The 19,113-nt window shown below is 40.0% G+C and overlaps 1 pseudogene; it reads left to right on the forward strand.

The window, feature by feature from the left end:
* The first annotated feature begins 7,357 nt into the window (after positions 1 to 7,357).
* Positions 7,358 to 19,113, forward strand: part of LOC126086180 (sulfotransferase 2A1-like) — a 69,801-nt pseudogene continuing 58,045 nt past the window's right edge.

Below are 19,113 nucleotides of genomic sequence, written 5' to 3' on the forward strand. Positions count from 1 at the left end.
ATGGATCGTGTTTCTTTATCCAGTCCGTGACTCTCTGTCTCTTTATTGGTGCATTTAGTCCATTTACATTCAGCGTAATTATAGATAAATAAGTTTTTAGTGCTGTCATTTTGATGCCTTTTTATGTGTGTTGTTGACAATTTCATTTTTCCACATACTTTTTTGTGCTGAGGCGTTTTTCTTAGTAAATTGTGAGATCCTCATTTTCATAGTGTTTGACTTTATGTTAGTTGAGTCGTTACGTTTTTCTTGGCTTTTATCTTGAGTTATAGAGTTGTTATACCTTTTTGTGGTTACCTTATTATTTACCCCTATTTTTCTAAGTAAAAACCTAACTTGTATTGTTCTATATCGCCTTGTATCACTCTCCATATGGCAGTTCAATGCCTCCTGTATTTAGTCCCTCTTTTTGATTATTGTGATCTTTTACCTATTGACTTCCATGATTCCCTGTTATGTGTATTTTTTTTTAATTAATCTTAATTTGTTTGTTTTTGTGATTTCCTTCTTTGAGTTGATATCAGGACGTTCTGTTTTGTGACCTTGTGTTGTGCTGATATCTGATATTATTGGTTCTCTGACCAAACAATATCCTTTAGTATTTCTTGTAGCTTTGGTTTGGTTTTTGCAAATTCTCTAAACTTGTGTTTATCTGTAAATATCTTAATTTCACCTTCATATTTCAGAGAGAGTTTTGCTGGGTATATGATCCTTGGCTGGCAGTTTTTCTCCTTCAGTCTTCTGTATATGTTGTCCCATTCCCGTCTTGCCTGCATGGTTTCTGCTGAGTAGTCTGAACTTATTCTTATTGATTCTCCCTTGAAGGAAACCTTTCTTTTCTCCCTGGCTGCTTTTAAAATTTTCTGTTTGTCTTTGGTTTTGGCGAGTTTGATGATAATATGTCTTGGTGTTTTTCTTTTTGGATCAATCTTAAATGGGGTTCGATGAGCATCTTGGATAGATATCCTTTCGTCTTTCATGATGTCAGGGAAGTTTTCTGTCAGGAGTTCTTCAACTATTTTCTCTGTGTTTTCTGTCCCCCCTCCCTGTTCTGGGACTCCAATCACCCACAGGTTATCCTTCTTGATAGAGTCCCACATGATTCTTAGGGTTTCTTCATTTTTTTTAATTCTTTTATCTGATTTTTTTTCAGCTATGTTGGTGTTGATTCCCTGGTCCTCCAGATGTCCCAGTCTGCATTCTAATTGCTCGAGTCTGCTCCTTTGACTTCCTATTGCGTTGTCTAATTCTGTAATTTTATTGTTAATCTTTTGGATTTCTACATGCTGTCTCTCTATGGATTCTTGCAACTTATTGATTTTTCCACTATGTTCTTGAATAATCTTTTTGAGTTCTTCAACAGTTTTATCAGTGTGTTCCTTGGCTTTTTCTGCAGTTTGCCTTATTTCATTTGTGATGTCTTGAAGCATTCTGTAAATTAGTTTTTTATATTCTGTATCTGATAATTCCAGGATTGTATCTTCATTTGGGAAAGATTTTGATTCTTTTGTTTGGGGGGTTGGAGAAGCTGTCATGGTCTGCTTCTATAAGTGGTTTGATATGGATTGTTGTCTCTGAGCCATCACTGGGAAACTAGTTTTTCCAGAAAATCTGCTAAAAAAAAATGCAGTCAGATCCCTATCAGAGTTCTCCCTCTGGCTCAGGCTATTCGGATGTTAATGAAGCCGCCTGGCGAGGGTGGGGGAGGGAACAGAGAGATAGGAGAGTAGCACCTCAGAATATAGCCAGAGTTGCTTGTCTTGCTTGGAATGACTATTATATCTGAGATTCCCGCGGGGCGTGTCGCCTATGTGTGCTGGCTGTGTGGAGATTGCCCCCGGGGGGTCTGGCCCGCTGGAGTCAAGGTCAGATCCTCTGCTTCCAGCCCCACGCCCAGCGTCAAGGCTCCCCTACTGGGACGGTGCACTCTCGACTCCAAAATCAGTCGCTGCCTCCCGGGGACTTCTCGTCCCTCCAGCCGCGTTGCCGTGCCGCCCCCGCGAACCAGTTGGGCCGCCTCCCGGGGTTAGTTCAGGTGGGTGGAGCAGCTCCCCGTGCTTGTGCCGTGACTGAGTGTCCCGTCTGGGACGCTGTTCTCCCCGCTCCAATACCAGTCGCTGCCTCCCGGGGACTTCTCCTACTGGCTGCGTCCCACGCCGCCCGCGCGACCCAACTGGGCCTCCTCCTGGGGTTAGTTCAGGGGGGTGGAGCAGCTCTCTGTGCTTGTGCCGTACCTGACTGGTACACTGGCTCCAGGCTCTGAAAACAATTGCTGCTTCCCCGTATTAGTTCGTTCTCCGTCTCTAAATCTGTGTTTGTTGTTCAGGGTTCGTAGATTGTTATGTATGTGATCGATTCACTTGTTTTTCCGTGTCTTTGTTGTAAGAGGGATTCGAGGTAGCGTCTGCCTAGTCCGCCATCTTGGCTCCGCCCCCCGCTCTTCAACACCTTGAAGAGGTCCTTTGCAGCAGATTTGCCCAATGCAATGCATCTTTTGATTTCTTGACTGCTGCTTCCGTGGGTGTTGATTGTGGATCCAAGTAAAATGAAATCCTTGACAACTTCAATCTTTTCTCTGTTTATCGTGATGTTGCTCATTGGTCCAGTTGTGAGGATTTTTGTTTTCTTTATGTTCAGGTGTAATCCATACTGAAGGCTGTGGTCTTTGATCTTCATTAGTAAGTGCTTCAGGTCCTCTTCACTTTCAGCAAGCAAGGTTGTGTCATCTGCATAATGCAGGTTGTTAATGAGTCTTCCTCCAATCCTGATGCTCCATCCTTCTTCATATAGTCCAGCTTCTCCTATTATTTGCTCAGCATACAGATTAAATAGGTATGGTGAAAGAATACAACCCTGACGCACACCTTTCCTGACTTTAAACCAATCAGTATCCCCTTGTTCTGTCCGAACAACTGCCTCTTGATCTATGTAAAGTTTCCTCATGAGCACAGTTAAGTGTTCTTGAGTATATCCCACCTGAATTTAGAGACCATCTGAAGAACAGATTTGACACATTGAACACTAGTGACCGCAGACCAGACGAGTTGTGGAATGACATCAAGGACATCATCCATGAAGAAAGCAAGAGGTCACTGAAAAGACAGGAAAAAAAGAAAAGACCAAGATGGATGTCAGAGGAGACTCTGAAACTTGCTTTTCAGCATCGAACAGCTAAAGCAAAAGGAAGAATTGATGAAGTAGAAGAACTGAACAGAAGATTTCAAATGGCCTCTCAAGAAGACAAAATAAAGTATTGTAATGACATGTGCAAAGAGCTGGAGATGGAAAACCAAAAGGGAAGAACACGCTTGGCGTTTCTCAAGCTAAGAACTGAAGAAAAAATTCAAGACTCGAGTTGCAATGGTGAAAGATTCCATAGGGAAAATATTAAACGACCCAGGAAGCATCAAAAGAAGATGGAAGGAATACACAGAGTCATTATAACAAAAAGAATTAGTCAATATTCAACCATTTCAGGAGGTGGCATATGATCAGGAACCGATGGTACTGAAGGAAGAAGTCCAAGCTGCTCTGAAGGCATTGGTGAAAAACAAGGCTCCAGGAATTGATGGAATATCAACTGAGATGTTTCAAGAAACAGATGCAGCGCTGGAGGTGCTCACTCTTCTATGCCAAGAAATATGGAAGACAGCTTCCTGGGCAACTGGAAGAGATCCATATTTATGCCTATTCCCAAGAAAGGTGATCCAACTGAATGTGAAAATTGTAGAACAATATCACTAATATCACACACAAGTAAAATTTTGCTGAAGATCATTCAAAAATGGCTACAGCAGTATATCGACAGGGAACTGCCAGAAATTCAGGCCGGTTTCAGAAGAGGACATGGAACCAGGGATATCATTGCTGATGTCAGATAGATCCTGGCTGAGAGCAGAGAATACCAGAAGGATGTTTACCTGTGTTTTATTGACTATGCAAAGGCATTAGACTGTGTGGATCCACATATGAGCAGTTGATATTTGACAAAGGCCCCAAACCAGTTAAATGGGGAAAAGACAGTCTTTTTAACAAATGCTTCTAGCATAACTGGATATCCATCTGCAAAAAAAAGAAACAAGACCCATACCTCACTCCATGCACAAAAATTAACTCAAATGGTTCAAAGACCTAAATATAAAATCTAAAATGATAAAGATCATGGAAGAAAAAACAAGGGACAATGTTAGGAGCCCTAACACATGGCATAAACAGCATACAAAATACTACTAACAATGCAGAAGAAAAACCACATAACTGGGAGCTCCTAAAAACCCAGTACCTATGCTCATCCAAAGAATTCACCAAAAGAGTAAAAAGATTACATACAGACTGGGAAAAAGTTTTTAGCTATGACATTTCCGATCAGCACCTGATCTCTAAAATTTACGTGATACTGCAAAAACTCAACTATAAAAAGACAAATTACCCAAATAAAAATGGGCAAAAGATATGAACAGACACTTCACTAAAGAAGACATTCAGATAGCTAACAGATATATGAGGAAATGCTCATGATCATTAGCCATTAGAGAAATGCAAATCAAAACTACAATGAGATTTCATCTTACTCCCACAAGGCTGGAATTAATCCAAAAAACACAAAATGATAAATGCTGGAGAGGCTCCGGAGAGACTGGAACACTTATACACTGCTGGTGGGAATGTAAAATGGTACAACCACTTTGGAAATCAATTTGGTGCTTCCTTAAAAAGCTAGAAATAGAACTACCATATGATCCAGCAATCTCACTCCTTGGAATATATCCTAGAGAAATAACCTTTACATGAACAGACATATGCACACCCATGTTCATTGCAGCACTGTTTATAATAGAAAAAAGATGGAAGCAACCAAGGTGCCCATCAATGGATAATGGAGAAATTATGGTATATTCACACAATGGAATACATGCATCGATAAAGAACAGTGAGGAATCTGTGCAACATTTCATAACATGGAGGAATCTGGAAGGCATTATGCTGAGTGAAATGAGTCAGTTGCAAAAGGACAAATATTGTATAAGACTACTATTATAAGAACTCGAGAAATAGTTTAAACAGAAAAGAAAATATTCTTTGATGGTTACAAGAGGGCCAAGGGAGGCAGGGTGGGAGAGAAGTATTCACTAATTAGATAGTAGATCAGAACTACTTTAGGTGATGCGAAAGATAACACACACCACAGGCGAGGTCAGCACAACTGGACTAAACCAAAAGCAAAGAAGTTTCCTGAATAAACCGAATGCTTTGAAGGCCAGCATAGCAGGGGCGGAGGTTTGGGGACCATGGTTTCAGGGGACATCTAAGTCAACTGGCATAATAAAATCTATTAAGAAAACATTCTGCATCCCACTTTGGAGAGTGGTCTTAAACGCTAGCAAGTGGCCATCTAAAACGCATCAGTTGGTCTCAGCCCACCTGGACCAAAGGAGAATGAAGAACACCAAGGACACAGGCAATTACGAGGCCAAGAGACAGAAAGGGCCACATAAACCAGAGACTACATCAGCTTGAGACCAGAAGAACTAGGTGGTGCCCGGCTACAACTGCTGACTGTCCTGACAGGGAGCACAACAAAGAACCCCTGAAGGAGCAGGAGAGCAGTGGGATGCAGACCCCAAATTCTCATAAAAAGACCAGGCTTAATGGCCTGACTGAGACTAGAAGGACCCTGGTGGTCACGGCCCCCAGACTTTCTGCTGGCCCAGGACAGGAACCATTCCCAAAGCCAACTCTCCAGACAGGGATTGGATTGGACAATTGGATGGAGAGGGATGCTGGTGAGACGTGAGCTTCTTGGATCAGGTGGACACTTGACAGTGTGTTGGCATCTCCTCTCTGGAGGGGAGATGAGAAGGTAGAGAGGCTTAGAAGCTGGTGAAATTAACAGGAAAAGAGAGGTTGCAGGGAGGGAGTGGACTGTCTCATTGGGGGAGAGCAATTGGGTGTATGTAGCAAGGTGTATATAAGTTTTTGTGTGAGAGACTGACTTGATTTGTAAACTTTCACTTACAGCACAACAAAAATTAAAAAAAAAAAAGGCAGGCAATTATAATTCAGAGAGATGTGGCAAATGGGGAATTGCACAGTTTTCGGTGCCTTATAGGAGAAAATCTGATTACCTGTTTTAGTGTTCAAGTAGGGTTGGTTAGAGGGGACAGACTACTGAAGAATTTCTGGATTTAAACAAGCATGTACCCTGACATGTCCGCAATGAATGTGAGAGTGTTAGGTGAAGAGGGAACAGAACAGGGTGGAACTTAGGTGTAAAGGTCTAGAGTTGAAAGATGCTGAGGCATATTCAAGGACCTGAAAAGACATAGATAATTGCTTTGTGGAGTGTGGGGGTAGGGAGGGGCAGGAAGTGAGGTTGGATATGTTTAAATAGTAAATTAAGGTGAAACCTGTAAACCATGCGAAGGAATTTTGAAAACATAACAAATGCAGTAGCAATTTGTGGAAGGGATTTAAATGGAAGATTGATGAAACACGCATTCAAAGATCACTAGAGCCTGTGTAAGTGGAAGGAACAAGTGTGTTGAGGAAGAATAGAAAAGATAATGTTAGATCAACAGACCAAAACAGGTAATAATCGTGATTAGGACTAGGAATTACACAGGAAATGGTAGAATTAGACCATATTGAGCAATATTTAGGCAATTCAAAGGGATTGGGTCTTTGACTGAATAGTGCAGGGTTTGTCAGCTTTGTTACTGTTGACATTTTGGGCTTGATAACTCTTTATTTTGGTAGGCTGTTCTATGCATTGTGGGATGTTTAACCACGTCCTGGACTCTATCCAGTACTCTTTTAGCACATACTCACCCCATTTATGGCAAACAAAAACTTCTCCAGAAATAGAAAAATGCCCCTTTGGTGACACAATTGCCTGAAGTTGAGAACTACTTGATTAGACGTTGAGGAAGAGAGAGGCCCCCACATATTTCTGGAATTTCAGATCAGGAATACTAGGTTAAATTTGGTGCTGTGCATTGAGACAGAAAAAGTTGGAAGAAAAGCATATCTAACTGTCATTAGAGAGATGAAGAGACTTCGAGTTTTGATATACTGGGTATAATATAAAAGGTGGGGGTAATGTGAATGAATTTAAGCCAGAAACAAAAGAATAAATACTAAAAAAGTACATTCACGTACTGGTCCATTATATTCGGGAGTGTTTTCTTGAGAACATTTTGGGCAGCCATGTATTCTACTGCTAGCCTCCTCAGAGACAGTGTAAATAAACCCAATGCAATAGTGTATGCGTAGGTGGCTGTATGTAATGGGACACATGATTAACATATTTTAAACAAATGTTCTTTATTTTTTATAATGAAATGTCTACAGAAAGAAAATGTCGTTAGCTCAAAGGGTCAGTGATTCAGTGTCCAGACCAGCATCTCTGTACGAGCTTCTCATCGTGGTACCAGAGAGCTGCAGTAGTTGTGGGCAGTAAGTCCTCCTAGCTAATTCAAAGGCAGGATGCAGATGGATTCATACGGAATTCCTTTTTTTTCTTTGCAGGGGTATCTTTTACCAGAACAAGATAAGTTTTTTCTCCTGGATCTGATCCTCTCAGCACTTTTTCTCTTACTTTCAGAAACCTAGTCACATGGTCAGCCCTAGTTTCAAATGAGTAGGAGAAAAATTCACATTTGGCAGTTTTATATCAAAAATCTTGTCTGCTTCCCTGAGAGTGACTCTACTTTTTCCTCTCAGCTGTATTTATATGCACCACGTCCGTGGAGTTAACACTGGCATGAAAGATGGTACAGCTCACTCTTCTGAAGGAGTTACCAATGTCTATGGAAGCTTTCTGCTTGATTATTCTCCCTCTACTTTGCCAGCTACTACCCTAGAGAGACTTTACATATGTGTCAAATATGACCAGTTGGTTACAGATTCGGATGTTGAATATGAGGTGAGGAGGATGCATGGAGATAGAGCATTAGGAGCTGGAACAGAAGGAGTTTGTATCTCATGGAAAACAGTTAAAAGGCATTTCATGAATGAAGAAGTAATTATATGGTGTGGCACAGGTGAAAGTCAGATTTAAGGAGATAAAATCTTTTTTTTACTTACATATTCAGAAACCAATTAGATGTTAGAGTTGAACTGTCTCATCCTCTCCAAGGGAGACCCTAGCTGGGTCCAGTCTGTTGCTATCTGAGATTATTCACCATGGATAGAAACAACAGATGGGTATGAATGGGTAAACAATCAGAAAGATCCACAAATATACTCCTTGCACCTCCCAACTCAATTCTTTCCCAAGTCATTCCTCAGTTTCAAAGCAAAAAACAAACAAACAAACCTGTCACCACCGAGTCAATCCCAACTCACAGCAACACTACAGGACAGAGTAGAACTCCCCCATGGGTTTCCAAGGAGCGGCTGGAGAATTCAAATTGGTGACCTCTTGCTTAGCAGCAGTAGCTCACTGTAGCTCTTAACCACTGCGCCACCAAGGTGAACTAATAATTGCAATGACATAATTGACAACTTCTTGGTCTTGAATGCCTTCCTTTGGGTACAGAGTTAAAATGTAACTCATGGATGTGAACATAAGAGAAAACCTTGTTCCAATCCACAGTATTATATACTAGATTATCCACCTCGTGTCGCTTCATACATACTCATTCTTCATTAGTTAACTTTATCTCTGCACCCTTGCAGAAGTACCTTATATTGAAGTCCCCGGGAAGGAAGCAATTGACTTATAAATTAAAAAAAAAAAACTCCTGTTGCTGTCAAGTAGATTCCAACTCATAGCAACCCTATAGGAAAGAGTAAAACTGTTCCATAGATTTTACAAGGAGCGTCTGGTAGATTTGAACTGCCGACCTTTTTTGGTTAGCAGATGTAGCTCTTAACCACTACGCCACCAAGGTTTCTGAATTATAAATTAGCACCTCCAATATAGAGGACTTGAGGGTTAGGTGTACATGTGAAACCCAGTCATGCTTCTGAAATCATGATATCATCTATGTGTACTATGTCTTTCCCAGTCAACATCTCCATAGGCCTCTGATGTGTAATTCCGATGCTATCAAGGAAGGTTCTGATGCTGAGAGTCTCTGAGGGCATACTTGTGAATTTCTCTTAGGTTATAGATTTTTATTGTGGTAAATATATGTATCACAAAATTTTGGCCATTTGATCATTCTTCACACGTATAATTCAATGACATGATGTTCATCCTGTTGTGCAACCATCCCATATAGTGGGTACTTGAGTTAAAGTTTGATAATGAATGAGCGGAAGCAGACCTAATTGCAGTCAAGCACTTTGAGGAGGATTTGCTGCTATACTACTAAAGAGTGGTCTCTGGAATCTATTGTCAAGAGAAAAAAGTAAACGTGTGGAGAAAAGTGTGTGGCTTATACTACCAATTCATTAAGATTAGGGGATAAACAGAGGAAATGGCACAAGGAGAGAAGATACAGCTGGGGAGGATTAGTTAAGAAAGGATGCTAGTAGTATCTACATGGTCAAAATCATGGATAGCATTGCACGTTAGATTAGAGATCCTGGGATATAACCTAGATTCCAAATAAAAAGATTATTTTTAAAGAGTACCTTAAGTTTGACAACAGGTTTTCCATAAAAGATATTTTCAAAGGGTTGTAATGACCAACATAAAATTTTAAAACTCCTGTTTTAGTTTTGTCAGAATATCCACTTCTCTGATATCTTATAGGACTCTGTGGTATACACGTGGAATACCTATGTATTTAATTATAATGATTTTTCCTGCATCATAGTGTGCCTCCAATTGGCTACGATCATGCCTGTTTCTGCCTCAAATGCTCTCCTGTCTGAGAGTTTTCAGTGTCTGTGTTCAAATTTTGATTATATAACCTTTAACTAGCTGTTTATCAGAGGAAAAATTATATAATTTTTATGAGCCTCAATTTCCTTATTGATCAGATGGGTTTTGGGAACATATTCATTAAGATAATACCTAGAACTGATCAATACTCAGAATTTTTTTTTTTTTTTAATTGAAGGTAGAAAAAATCTTTAATTTTGGTATTTGGAGTGCTGATTTCAATGCCTGGTTTACAATTTACCATCTTTATTTTGTCAGCTAAAATACCCTTTGACCTTTGGGTCACTCTCTTACCAACCAAAGCTCTTTTTAAATTACCCCACACCCTTAGTTAAAAAGGACATTAAAGATGAGAAAAAAATATACCTTCAAAAAAGGAAAATGAAGAAAATACCATACTTTTCTCAATGAATCTAATTTAGAAATTCAACTCAATCTCGTATGGAAATATGTGGAACCTTGAAACTGAACAAAATTTCCTAAATCTCTGAACTTTTCTGTTTGAAAATTTTATTGTTCGTGTTTCCAGCATAGGTTTTTATTATTTTATGTTCATTTGACCTGAAAAAAAAAAAGCCAAAATTTCCTGAATGAAGGGATTTATGTTTTATCATCAAGATATATAAACAAATCAGCAATTTCTCTCTTGATGCTAAGAATGAAAGTTTTCAGGGAAGAAGGACTGGCTGTCACGCATCAGTTATCCCTTTATGGATGTATTAATGATATCTTAGGACATGATGTCTACAGCCACAATCTCCTGAACAGACTTAACATCTTAAAAATTCTCATAATATGTGACATAGGTATGTGGTAACAGTGTAGGGTGTTGGAGGCCAAAAAGAATACTGATGTGATCCTTAGTCCATTGTATCTTTGTTTTGGTGTAGGAGAAAGAAATGATATTCACTGTAGAAATAACAAAGTCCTTGACTCCAAACCAACTCAGTTCAAATTTAATTGTTTCATTTGCTAACTCATTCCCTTCTAATTTCCAAATCTCATTTCCCTCCCATGTAGATGGGAAGCTCTCCTTATACATTTTGTCTTACATAGAACCCAGTGCTTTTCAAAAGGTTAGAGGAAATAGATCATTCATGGTAATCTGTTTCAAAAAATCACACATCGAAAACCGTATGGAGCACAGATCTACTCTGAAACACATGTAGTCACTGTGAGTAGGAATTAACACCACAGTAATTGCTTTTGGAATCCCTAGACAGTGCAAATTATTAACATGCTTGACTGATAACCAAAATGCTGGAGGTCTGAGTCCACCCAGAAGGCTTCAAAAGAAAACCCTGGTGATCTACTTCCAACAGCAACAAAAAAAAAATCAGGCATTGAAAACTGTGTGATCTGCCACAGTGTGGATGAGCCTTAAAAACATCATGCGGTACAAAATCATTCTGTCACAAAAGGACAAACACCGTATGACCTTGCTTATAAGCAATAAGCAAATATATAGACAATGAAGATTTGTAGTGGTTACCAAGAGTGGGAGGGAGGGGGAAAAGGGGAGTTTTTGCTTAGGGGGCATTGTGATTATGTTAATGATGGTGCAATAATTTGGGAAAGGATAGTGAGAATAGCTGAGAATTTGAAGAATGTAATCAGTGCCACTGAATTATACATGTTAAAATTGTTGTATTGGCAAATGTTTCAGTGTGTATATTTTCAACACAATAAGAAAAAGTGAAAGAAAAAACCCGAAGCTATGGAGGACAGTTCTACTCTGACATACAGGTTTGCCGTAACTCACAGTGAACTCAATGGCAACTATTTTTTTATTCCTCTTAAAAATAGGGTAAAAAGAAGAGAATTTGCATAACTCACTTGTTTATTCCCCAAATATTTAGACAGACACGAAATGAGCCGGATCATACAAGCAAGTGAGAACACAAGAGTGAACCATACAGTCACTTTTTCATCCCACTTCACTTGCAATGTCATTTGGATCATGGTTGGACCATATTCACGGTTGGTTGTTGATGTGAGGAAAAGAGAATTTCCTGATAATTTGATATGAGGAGCTGCATCAAGTAACCATTCTTCCAAAAAATTTGCTCTCTCACCCTGTATCACAATAATCTGATTTTCATTACCAGTCTTTGCTCCCAGAGCACTCTACTTCTATACAGCGTTTGACAATTTGTACAAGGGCCTCTCTGCCACTAATTGGCCCATTTTATAGCCAGTGCAGCAGCTCATTAATCTCTCACAGCTGCTGCAATTCTAGCAACAACGCTTCTCCATTGGCCTCTGCACTGTCAGGCCATTCCCCTGATGGCTGTTCACTGTAGTCCTCTTGACTGCTAACTGGCTCAGTTCATAGCTATTATAGTGGCTTGCTCAGCAGTTTTAGATGCTCCCTGATGTCAGGACTCTCCACCCTCAGGCCTCCCCATTGATGGCTCTCTGCCCTCAGCCTCTGTGCCGCTAACTGGCCCAGCTCATAATCAGTGTAACAGCTTCAGGACCACGTTTTCCCATGTGGCTCTTCTTCTCTAACAGTGCACTCAACCAGAATCTCTATCTCAACTAGGAGGCCTCTGAAACCTCTGCATTTCAGCCATTTATATATCCCAATCCTCATCCATTATGTAGTGGGGCTTCTTTTATTGTTAAGGCTGTGTATCAACTTGGCTGGATCATGATTCTCAGTGGTCTGGCAGTTATGATGTAGTTTGGTGGTTGTGTAATGATGTAATCACCTGCAGGATGAGATCTGCTATGAGCAGCCAATCTGCTGAAAAGGAGTTTCCTTGGGGGTGTGACTTCCATCCAATATTGGCTTTCTGGCAAGGCTCACTGGAGTTTGTTCACTCTGGATCCTGCAGCTGGCTCCTGTTCATCTGATCTCCAGTTCTTGAGACTTGAGCTAGCAGTTTATCTTCCAATCTTGGGTTTTGTCAGCCTCTGAAGCCTGTGAGCCAGCCGCCTGTCACCTTAGCTGCCAATCTTGGGATTCTTCAGCCTCCACAGCCTGTGACCCAGAGTCCTGCTGTCTGACCCAGTGACCTTGGGTTCCCCAGTCCCCACAGCTAAGTGAGTTAAGAGAAGCCTCCAGCCTGACCTATGGACTTCGGACTTCCCAGCCTCTAAAACTGCATGAGCTATATCCTTGATATAAATTTCTCTCTCTCTCTGCACATATATATATACACACACTTCACTGATTTTGCTTCTCTAGAGAGCCCAGCCTAAGACAGCCTCCTTCAACAGGCCAGAGTTTAACCAATCCTCAATTAACGATGAGATGCTAATTTACTCAGGTCTTGTTAACTACCAGACAAAAGAATCAAACCACAAAGTTGTTTACAAATTACCCACAAAATGCCAATCAACCTGGGAAAACCCGTGGGCAAAAGTAAAAAATCCTCAAGGGTAGAAAAACCTGGGAACCCCCCTATAATCAAGTTGCTTCTCTAAGAACTGGAGCAAAGGTAATCCCTCGTGGTTTAGGGGGAAATTCTCTCAAGCTTTCTTTTTCCCAAAGAACCAAGACAAAAGGCCACATAAAGGAACTCATTGCACCACAAATTCCTACAGTGTGAAAATTCCATTTTCAATCCACATGCTTAAATAGAGTGCTTGGGAAGACCTCACTGAGTAGGTGACATTTTAAAATTGGTAAGGCTCCTTGATAGAAAAGCATTCCAGGTAAAGAAAAACAAATTAAAAGAGCTGTGATGTGGAGGCATGCCAAGCATGTTTTAAGAACACCTAGGAGACCAATGGGACTACAGTGTAGCTAGAGACGTCACTGACTACTGTTTCAACGGAGCTTTGTAAGCCATTATCAGGACACTGGCATCTATGTCTAAAGTGGTGGAAAGGCATTGGGAATTTGTAGAAGACCTGGATATGAGCTGCCTTAAATTTTATAGGACTAAATTTAGCTGTTGTATTGAGAATACATTGTAAGCCTGTAAGTTCAAAACAATCAGTTAAAAGGTTTTTGCAATAATCCATGTGAAAAATAAAAGTGTCCTAAGAGGTATACGGCACAGTGGTTAAGTGCTTGGCTGCTAACCTAAAAGTAGGTGGTTCTTCCCCTAAGTCCTGAGGAGTTGTTACCTTGTCCTCGTTCTTTGGAGATGCAACTTGGAGGACCTTCCAGATGGCTTTCTATCCCAGAGGGTTATTACTTTTGCCCAGGGAAGAAACCAGTCTCTGCCAGCAAAAAAAAAAAAAAAAGAAATGTTATTTTGTACAAGACCTGAGTTGATCAACATCTCAAATGTAATTCAGGATATTTTGAACGTGGTTAAATGAGGGAGGGCCTGTCTTGTAACTGATGAAGACTGGGATACAGAAATGGCTGAAATACAGAGGTATTCAAGGCCTCCTGGTTGACAGGAGCAGGACCATGTCCTTTGGAATATGGAGGCCTTGTGCCTACCTTCGCCCCAGGGCTGGTAAAAAAACAAACAAAAAAAAGCTGCAGCTGAGACAATGCTGGCTAAGAAGCAGACTGATTAGTAAGAAATAAAGAAATATACACACTAAATTCTGAATAGCCCTTAACTGTGGTGAAGCCCTGGAGGGATTGGCTACGGTTCCAGAACAAGTATTTTCCTTGGGAGTAATTCTTCATTTCATACTTTAATAAATAAGTTCTTAATATGGCAAAGTATTAACTTTTATTTTTTGTAATCTGGTAAAAGAATTACATGGGTTTTAAATATGATTTTATTACGTATGATTAAAGTATTACATAACATTTTAAGGCTGGTTCATAAAGTCGATAAGGTACCAGGTTTTTTTCAATTATTGAATATGTAATTGGATTGTAGGTTTAAAGTCTGCAGGAGGTATGAGTTATGCTTCATAAAAGCAATCCCATAAAGAAGTATATAAAGGAAGTCAGTATCCATACCAGAATTGAAAACATTAGGCCATTATTCACATGGGAAAAGCCCTTGAGGAAGTTCCTCCATCTTCTCTTGGTATATTTTATCAAAAGCTTCACTCTAAAAAAAAAAAGCCACTGTGAAATGTTTTATCCAATCTCAAGTGACTCCTGCCCAGTATCAAAAATAAGTTCAGGTCAGATTTGCAACTAGCATCTCAAGACCTCATCTGAACTTCTGTAATACGAGAGCCTACTAACATCTAGTACCTGCCTCACAATATTGTGAGGAAGAATAGATATGACAGGTAAGAGCAATCATAATAATAACTAATAGGCATTTAGTAATTCTTTTATGTCAGTTTTTTTTTTAAAGGATTTTACATGTAAACCTCAGTTAATACTCCCAACATCTTTTAAGATAAGGGTTGTTTTTTCTCCACATGACACTTACCCCTGGTTTGGTCATATAAGTGCAAATGGTGTTCTCGCTCCTCACTGTTGCCTTCAGACCATTTTTTTTTTCTTTCCTTTTTACTTTCCACTTTTGAATCTCATAGTACCCAACTACCAGGCTATCTCATTGTTGAAACTTTACAGCATGCCTCAGATCAAAACACCTCATTCAAGGAAGATTTTAGCTCATAGCTCACTGGAACACTATTCATAACAAGTATAATAAAAATTCTTGGTGATTTCAATTTCTAGATTATGATTCTTCTAACACTCTGGTCTCTGATCCATGATTGTTTCTCTTTCAATGATCTTATACCCTACTCGACCCTAAATTACATGCTAATTTCTTATTACTCATTCTTGCTCCGTGAATTCACCTGCACATACTCCATTCTCAGAATATCAGCTTCTATAGTTCCTGATCATTGACATGAGCACCTCAATTTCTCTAATACTTCAGCTCCACTGAGATCCCCAGCCTATTGGTTCTACCTCCTTTTCACTATCCTCTCTTCTCATGCATTAATTTACTTCATTAACCAGATTAAATGTCAAGAATGATTATTGTAATTACTGTCCTGCACTTTCAGCTCCCTTGCCCCTTCTCACTATGTAGGCTTTATTTCCTATTATGTTAATTCACGATAAACCCAACTTGAAACATGACAGGACATAATACTGACTAACCGGCTCACTGGTCTTTCTTTTACAATTGCTCATAAAGAGCAAATCCACTTATCTTGCTTCAACTTCAATATCTTCTCCCCATTTTGTTTCTCAGCTGATAAACCTTGACTCAATTGTATTGATCCAGTGGAATCAATCTGAGGATAACATTCACAGTTTCCTAGCAGTGTAACCACCCAAGTATCTGTATCTGAAGATTCAATTACCTCCCTCCTACCATGTCTTGAGGCTATCAATAGAAACAGGTGAGTTGTCTGTCCATTTCCTTCATGTCCTGAAATCAGAAATCTCTCTCTTACCTTTTCTCATCAATTTCCCTTTGCTGTGATCCATAAACTCATCCGGTGCTAGGGACAAATTGTTCGTTTTATTACCTTTCATGACCTTGAAGAATAAGTTCTTGGGGACTGAGTTGAGTTCTTCTGGGCTTAGCTTCTCGCCCAGAAAGTGGCTGATCCTCTTTACACTGGCCTTTATGTCCTAGAATAAGAAACACAAAGGACAGGGCATGAAGAAAAATACAACAGGGAAAAAAAGTGCAACAAGCATAGGAAGGGCAGGGCAATGATGAGGCAGAGAAAAAAATGAAATGAAGCAAAAAGAGGATGAATTGTTTAGGCTCCTCTGAAAGATGATAAACACTGGATAAGAGTACATTGGACAAAAAAAAAAGAGAGAAAACAAAGGTTAGCTGGAAGTAATGGAGAGGAAGAAATGAGATTACAATATAATAATGATGCCAAAATCAATATTGAACTCCTCTGTGCCTATGTCCATGGCACTCTAGAAATAAGAGGGAATGGTCTCCAATTTTAAGGACAGTTTCCAGATGGACTTTATATACACAAGGTTATTAGAGATAAGAAATGAGAAATGCACCTCATGCAGATGGGATTCAGTTCTCTGTATTATACTTGCCTTTAAGTCATGGCTGTAATATGTAACAACACAGCTTTTAATAACTTGCATTGTTATTAAACAGCACATCAAATTTTACACAGCATGCTTACACATTATCAGAAGCATAAGCACACGAGCCATCTGAGAATGAGAGACAGGAAAGCTTTTATAAGACAAAGACCTTTAAGGCCAAGAAGACTGTTTAAATCCCACCTGTGGTGCAGTAAGTTCCTTTATGTGGCCTTTTGCCTTGGTTTTTTGGAAAAAAAGCTTGGGATTCTCCCCGAGCCATGAAGAGTTATCTTTGCTATAGTTCTGGAGAAGAAACTTGGATGAAGGGGGGTTAATAGATTTTTTTCTTAACCAGAAGATTTGTTACTTTTATCCAGGGGATTTCCCAGGTTGGTTGACATTTTCTGGATAAATGTAAACAACTTGATGGTTTGGTCCTTTTACGTAGTAATTAACAAGACCTGAGTAAATAAACATCTCATGGTTAATTGAACTTTGGTTGACTCCGGCCTGGTAAGGGAGGCTGCAATTTATAATGGATGAGGATTGGGATATATAAATGGCTGAAACACAGAAGTTTGAGAGGACCTGGTTGACAGAGAGATGCTATCTAAGAATGGACTGGTAGAGAAGCAGGCCACTTGGGATCGAGTGTCGCTGAAACTTGTACACTGCCTATGAGCTGGGTTGAGGCCAGGCCAATGGCAGCGAGCCAACAGTGGAGAGGCCTGACAAGGTAGAGGCCCAACAATGGGGAGCAACTAAGACAGCAGAGCAAGCCACTGGAATGATTGTGAACTGGCCCAGTTAGCTGTGGAAAGGACTACAGTGGAGAGCTGTTGGCGGAAAGGCCTGACAACACAGAGGCTGACCGCGTGGAGAGTCGTGGCTAGGGGAACAGCAGCTGAGAAAGAGCTGTGCCAATTACTGGCAGAGAAGCTAATGGCCCTTGCAACAAATTATCAAACCTGTATAGAAGTATGGAGTGCCAAGAGGGGGAATGGCTGGTGTCAGATATTAGATTATTGTGATATGGGATGAGAGAGAGTAAATTTTTTTGAAGAATGGCTATCTGACGCAGCTCCTCATATGAAATTATTAGGAAATTCTCTTTTGCTGTCATTGACGACCAGCCACGAACACAGTCAACCCAAGATCCATATGGCACTGCAAGTGAAGTGGGGGAGAAAAAATGATTGCACAGTGTGCTCTTGTGTGCTCACTTGTTTATACTATCTGGCTTTATTTTGTGTATGTCAATGTATTTGAGGAATAAACAAGTGAGTTGTGGAAATTCTCTTCTTTTTACCTTATTTCCATGAAGAATTAAAAAAAAAATTTCCATTGAGTTCGCTGGGAATCATTGAAAACCCAGGTGTGTCAGAGTAGAACTGTCCTCCATAAGCCTTTTTTCTTCCACTTTGTCTTATTGTGTTTAAAATATACATATCCAAACATTTGCCAATACAATAATTTCTACATGTACAATTCAGTGACACTGATTACATTCTTCAAGTTCTCTACCAGTCTCACTATCCTTTTCCAAATTATTTCACCATCATTAACATCTCAAGGCCCCCCTGAGAAAAATGCTCCCTCCCTCCCACCTTTGGTAACCACCACAAATCTTTGGTTTCTGTATATTTGCTTATTTCATAGAAGTGAGATCATATTGTATTTGTTCTTTTGAGACAGATTTATTTTGCTCAACATAATGTTTTCAAGGCTCATCCAAGCTGTGGCATTCCATATGGTTCTCAGTGACTGATTTTTTTCCCGTGGGAATAAGTCACCAGGCTTTTCTTCTGAAGCCCTCTGGGTGGACTCAAACCTCCAACCTTTTTGCTAGCAGACAATCATGTTAATCATTGGTACCATCCACGGATTCCAAAACTAGTTACTGTGTTCTTAATTCCTGCTCATGTGTGAGAAGTTGAGTTGTGCTCCCTAGAGCTTTCTATGGGTGATTTCTCAAAATAGAGCACAAGGACTTTCCACTGCTTTGACTCTGGGTGGACTCAAACCTCTAACCTTTTGAAAAAAACTGGGTGCTATGTAAGATAAAATGTTTAAGGTCAGTTTCCCATCTATAAAACAAAACAAGAAACCAAACCCAGTGCCATCAAGTCTGACTCATAGCCACCCTGTAGGACAGAGTAGGACTGCCCCAGGGGGTTTCCAAGGAGCACCTGGTGGATTCGAACTGTCAATGTTTTGGTTAGCGGCTGTGGCACTTAACCACTACAGCACCTGGGTTTCGCATCTATGTGGGAGGGAAATGAGATTTGGAAGTTTGAAGGGAATAAGTTATCAAACGTAACAGCTAAATTTGAACTCAGCTAATTTGGGAGTCAATGATTTCGTTATT

Source organism: Elephas maximus, chromosome 11 (genome assembly GCF_024166365.1).
Source record: "Elephas maximus indicus isolate mEleMax1 chromosome 11, mEleMax1 primary haplotype, whole genome shotgun sequence".
NCBI classification, from domain to species: domain Eukaryota; kingdom Metazoa; phylum Chordata; class Mammalia; order Proboscidea; family Elephantidae; genus Elephas; species Elephas maximus.